At 42.6% G+C, this 6,000-nt stretch overlaps 1 protein-coding gene across 1 annotated transcript in view; it reads left to right on the forward strand.

Moving 5' to 3' along the window:
• The window catches only part of MBD2 (methyl-CpG binding domain protein 2), a 70,419-nt gene extending 64,746 nt beyond the window's left edge, over positions 1–5,673 (forward strand). The window contains exon 8 of the mRNA XM_040264217.1: positions 1,979–5,673. The gene's annotated coding sequence lies outside the window, so the exon portion shown is untranslated. The remainder of the gene's footprint in view (positions 1–1,978) is intronic.
• The last annotated feature ends 327 nt before the right edge of the window (positions 5,674–6,000 follow it).

The raw sequence follows: 6,000 nt of genomic DNA on the forward strand, positions 1-6,000 counted from the left end.
CTTCCCATCAGTGCTTCTGTCTTAGTTTAGAGGGGCTTATGCCACAGTGGCACAGAAATCAGGTAATAATTACAACTTTTTACATTAACATGGTCAGAGGCAGCAGCGACCTCTGGCCGCACAGTCTCCTGACTCTGCAGAACCATTTAAATCCAGTTTAAAGCTATTTTAAGTAGCTTTCTTTTGGTTTCCGTTTCGAGGACAGGAAGATGCCGTGTTGACGCTGAATCTTGTCTGCCGTTCCAACACGGGTGTGTTTTCTGGACTGTGATGAGCACACTTCATATGTGTAAAGTCTCTCAGGGGGTCTGAAAGTGTATTTTTTTTGGTCCAAAGACTTCAGCGCAGTGTGGAAATCTGAGAACTGATTCTAAGAAAGCCCTCTTCTTCAGAGCTTTTAATTGTTTTCCAGACTTTTCCCCTAAAACAATGTAGGAAAAATCAAGGGTCGTGTCGTCGAGGTTTTACTAGACCTTTGCCTACTTTGCAGATGACTTTGCAGGCTGACGTCAAGGCAGCCCCCTGGTTCATGTAAGCGACCTTGTGTCGTAGGGACTAGGCACTTGGCTCACATAAAGGCCAGCATTGCTCATTGCCTGGCACAAAGGTGGTTAACGTGGAAAACAGACTAATTAACGTTGAGTGATTAAAGTGTTAATGTATATTTAAAAAGTAGCCAACACTTCGGCATGTTGGGTAGGGAGAAATTGGTATTATATATATCGTATTCTAAACTTGAGAATGGCATTATTAGACCAGGCCATTAGACTTTTGGGTTATAGAACACTTAGAAGTACATCTTAATTATGAAAACTAAATTTACCTAAATCACTAATGTAACCCCACGTACACCTAGAGTGTTCAGTAAACCAGAGCACGGCCACATGACTTAATTAGGGGTTCATAATTAACTGTGGAATAGGTAGGACTTAGCTTGACTAAAGGTGGGGCATGGCCAAGTTCAAATGCCTAGTAACATGCAGGACTCTGTACCACGCAGTTCTGTTTAGGTATGTTCATTGCATTATGACAGGGCTGGTCTTTCTAATGGTCCTTCTTAGCAGGATGGACCTTTATTTGTTTTATACCCACATACAAAGTCCATGGGTCGCAAGAGTTGGACACAGCTTGTGACTACACCACCGCTACCACACATGCACACACACACACATGCACACGCATGCACATGCACGCACGCGCACACACACGGGTGCACATACAGCATGCATACGCACACATGCACAAACATGCACATGTGCACACATGCACACACGTGCCCGCACACAGCATGCATATGCACACATGCACACACATGCGTGTGCACACATGCAACCCCCCTCAATAACAGGTTGAGGTTTGGTGTGTTACTTAAGATTTTACACTCAGGAAGAGGGCCCAGGTTGCTGAACATTTTAGGAGTGATTGCAAGAAGATAACTATAAAAACAAAAAGTGTTAAGATTTAAGGCTACAATTGAGATGAGTATCAAATACATAAATAATTGAATTGGCAATTGTACAATATAATTCATCCAAGTTAAGCAGTAATAAGACTTCACTGTGTTTCTATCTATAAATTCTCTGAAGTAAAATAAATTATGGTGAAATAAATCATTGTTAGTAGAAATCTTCCTAAATGTTCTCAGTATGTTTATCTATGATTTTTTTTTTCATTTGTGTGCCCTGTGATTTCCCATTTTATGCTGATTTACTTAGTGATAGAAAATATTTTCATAAGCATACAAAGGGGTCCATATGATTTCTTTGAAAATGAAATGAAGATTCTTTCAGAATTAAAAAAATTGAAACAATGGGGGGAGCTGTTGAGTCCTTCTTATGTACAAAGTGCTGTAACTAAAAGCTATCAAGGCTTTAAAAATCCTATTCTACATGAAATTTGGTCTCTCACTGCTTTCCAAGTTTTGCTGACCTCACCTGAGAAATGATTGAATTACTTAAGTCTGTTTGTTTTCTTGCAGATAACTTTCGACCGACTTTCCCCGAGAGCAAACTCCTAGAATTGACCAAAAACGTTTCCACTGGGTTTTGCCTGTAAGAAAAAAATGTACCTGAGCACATAGAGCTTTTTAATAGCACTAACCAATGCCTTTTTAGATGTATTTTTGATGTATATATCTATTATTCAAAAATGATGTTTATTTTGAGTCCCAGGACTTAAAAATTAGTCTTTTTGTAATATCAAGCAGGACCCTTAAAATGAAGCTGAGCTTTGATGCCAGGTGCAATCTGCTGGAAATGTAGCACTTCCATGGAATACTTGCCCCCCCCCCCCCCCCAATTTTCATATGAACAGATCAGGAGTACCAAATAAATTGCCCAATGAGTGCTTATGGTGACTTCACTGTATATAAACAGATTTTTATACTTTATTGAAAGAGGACACCTGTACATTCTTCTATCATCACTGTAAAGACAAATAAATGATTATATTCACAGACTGATTGGAATTCTTTCTGTTAAGGAGCACACACCATGCATAGTCCCTTCTTAGGATTTCTGATTCACATTCAGCCGTCTTCCCTGGGCCTTAGGTTTGAAATGAAGGTGGTGGGAAATAGTTCATACATTTGCAATATGCCTCTGGATATCATGAGAATTGTGCTCAGAATTCTAAGTTGTCATGTAGTGTGGGCAATTTTTGTTTTCCCTTGCCTGTAACGAGTATTTTTGTTACTTCTATAAAAATAAGGCATTTTCTTCCCTTGGGCATGAGTTAGGTACACACGTGCCCCTCAGATGTTACTGGAAGTCTGTGACTGTTTTTTGAGAACATTTTGTATTTTCGAGTGTCTACTGGCTTACAGAGTTAACAGGTGCAGGTGAGACCCTTTGCCACAGAGAGAGGCAGCATTCTGGGCAGACTCGCTAAATGAACCAGAGTGTAACGCTTTGCTAGTTACTACTAGTTACTACCCAGCCTCTAAAGTCTTGACATTTTTTTTTTCCTGGTGGAACTCACAAGCATTAACTTCATTACTTCTTAAATTCCTTGATATCTAATTGCTCAAATTGGCACAGCATTAAGAAATGAGTTTTAAAAAGCAAAACAAGGTAATCTGATGCCAAGAAATGGAACTAAGCAAATTTAAGTACAATTTGAGAAAAAGGGCAGAAATAATATTTTCTATAGGAAGGGCTTATGCACTTCTTAACTCTGAGTTCTTTTAAAATTAGATGCAAAATGATGTGATCAAGGATGTGACCAATTCCCTATAAATATCACCTGTGTGTATATATATATATATATATATATATATTTTTTTTTTTTTTAATTAGTATTTCCAGCACCCTTCCAGTTCCTGAGGAAAGAAAAGAAAATAGTGAAAGCAATGTGACTGGCTAGGTTTGAGCTGCTGTTTCTCTGGACCTTATGCCAAACTGCATAGACGATACCTTCTTGGAATTCCTGATTCACATTCAGTTTTGATCTTTGGGCCTGAGGCCACCAATTTCCTCAGAGTAATTCTGCTGGCAAATAAGCAAAGACACTTGTAGACTCTGAGAAGACAAGTGGCAGCGGCTCCCTGCCTTAGGCCCTTTTGACTGTCCCCAGTTGGGGTGACAGTGGGAAGTTAGTATTGATTCTTTTTAAAAGCTATCAGGACTAGTTAGACTGAATGCCCGAAGGCTTTTCTTAGACCTCTAAGTCCACGAGTCTTCATTTGTCATTAAGCTTGGGGTAACTTCACCTTGGCCATCATGCATTCATTTCACAAAGCAGCCCAACCAAGACATACATGCTTTTATAAGCAACTTTTGTATTCAAAGGAAAACCACAATGTAGCCACATACAAAATTTTGATTTTTGTTATTCTGTGCGTTGCTCAGGTAGAGAACAAGATTCGAAAGCCATTACATGGTGTCCAGCTGAGAACCATAAGTCCAGGTGTTCTCAGTGCACCACAGGACATGTCCAAAAGCACATTCATCATCTTATCCCCCCAACCTTCCACCGTCTTGCATTCCCTAACTCGGGGGATGGCAGATCATCTGATCCCACTGCCCGTGGCAGATGCCCAGGAGTGATCCCAGAGGCCACCGTTGTCCTTGCCTCCCACATCCCATCAGTCCTGTTAGCATTACTAACCACCTTTCTCACATCTCTTTATCAGTAAATAGATAAACATGTCAAGCCGCGTGTCTTCCCCATTCCCACAACCGCCGCCTTCATGCAGCCTCCTCTCGTCTCCTCTGCACTCGGCACCTTCTGCTTTTCGCCTGTCCCCTTGCCCTCCACCCGTCCTTTTCCTCCTCCATGGAGGCATCAGTAATGGTCCTGGAAGCATCTGTGATCTCACCGTTTCCCTGCTCAAAATTCTTCCCTTGTCTTGTGTGGACGGTTTAGAATCCCACTTAGTGAGCACTTTGAAATGGAGAGCACCTGTGTCTGAACCCTGCTTTTGCCATTTGTGTGACTTGCCAGGTTTCCCCAATGTCTGAGCCTGTTCCTCCCCAGTGAAATAGGAGTAATAATACCTACCTCATAGAGTCGTCGTGAGGACTAAACGAGATGCTGTTTGTCACGTGTTAGCACAGTTCCTGGTGTGTCGTGACGGGCTCTGCAGGTGTCATTTTATGTCACTTCCAAGAGTCATTTGCTGATAACCCTAACTACCCTCCACTTTATAAATAACCCCCATACTCTTTATTTTCCGCCTTGGCACTCTGTTCATTTCCTTTGTAGAAATCTTCTAAACCTGTATTTTACTTATTTGTTGACTTTTTCTTGTCTGTCTGTCTTAGAATGTAAGCTCTTTGAGAGCCAGGATGTGTCTCCCTTGTTCCCTGGTATAATCCCAGCGCTTAGCCTAGTGCCTGGCACATAGTAAGCACTCCAAACGGGTGCATTGAATAGACGGACGAATGATGGAAAGGCTCTTCAGGATCTGATAGCCGCCTGCTTGTCTGGCTCGTCCTGCCACTGTCCCCGCCGCACCTTCAGCTCAAGGAAAACCGTATCACCTGTTCCTTCGAAGTGCTGCTTGGGCCTCTGTGTCTTTGCCCCTGTCGTCCCCTCTGCCTACCTGCCTGCACGGCCGGTTCTTGAGCACTGGTCCCGTCGCAGCTCAGTGTCTACCTCCTCTGTGAAGCTGTTCTTCATCCCCTCCAGGCAGATGTGCTTTTCCTCTCTTCCAGATTCCTACTGCACTTCGTAAATACCTCCACGGAAGCACTTTATTGTAAATTTGTTTGCATGTCTGTTTCTACTTTTAGACTGTAAGCACCGTGAAAGCAGAGACTGCATCTTTCCATGCTTGTGTCCCCAGAGCCCAGCCCAGTGCCTGGCACAGAACAGTGTGTCAGTAAATACTTGTTGAATGAATCTGTGAACACCGAGTCTTGCAGTTGGAAAAGTCCTGCAAGACGTCTGTGTTACCATGGGAAGGAATGCCCCTGCTGGCTTCCGGAGTAGTTTTTTTTTGTCCTAGAGAGGAGATCAAGAAAGCATTATGTAATCTCTTTGAATATAAGATGACTTGTTTGAATTTCTGAAGTTGAACTATGTAGATCTTCGTAAATGATTGCGAAAGATGTCAAAAAGCTTGTGATCCCTCAAATGCTATAAAGTCCAAAATAAATATTTGCACTATTAGTATTTCCATAGTCAATGCTATGCGAAAATGTACAGCAATAAATTTCGAAGCTTTAAAAATGTTTGTGTAAGTCATCTTCAGTGACTTAACCCTATGGAGGAATCTCGGACCTGTGTTTCCCGGACACGAGGCGGGCCTGCTTACTGAGGTTAGGGCCCCAAAGCTTTCAAGCTTATCCAGTGACACTGCTTGTTTTCGTTACTGAGACGCTGGCTCAGCATTCGGCCGGCGTGTCTAGTGAGCAGAAAGAGCTGGAAGGGTTCTCAGAATCAGGTGGTGGCCACGCTGGACCTCGCGAGGCCATAGCCTCCGGTCCCTCCGCTAGGACTGTCACAACTCTCTTGCCCTGCCCGCCTTCACGGCTGGGACGCATACATGACCCCAGT

Source organism: Oryx dammah, unplaced genomic scaffold, assembly GCF_014754425.2.
Source record: "Oryx dammah isolate SB20612 unplaced genomic scaffold, SCBI_Odam_1.1 HiC_scaffold_22, whole genome shotgun sequence".
In the NCBI taxonomy this organism is placed as follows: Eukaryota; Metazoa; Chordata; class Mammalia; order Artiodactyla; family Bovidae; genus Oryx; species Oryx dammah.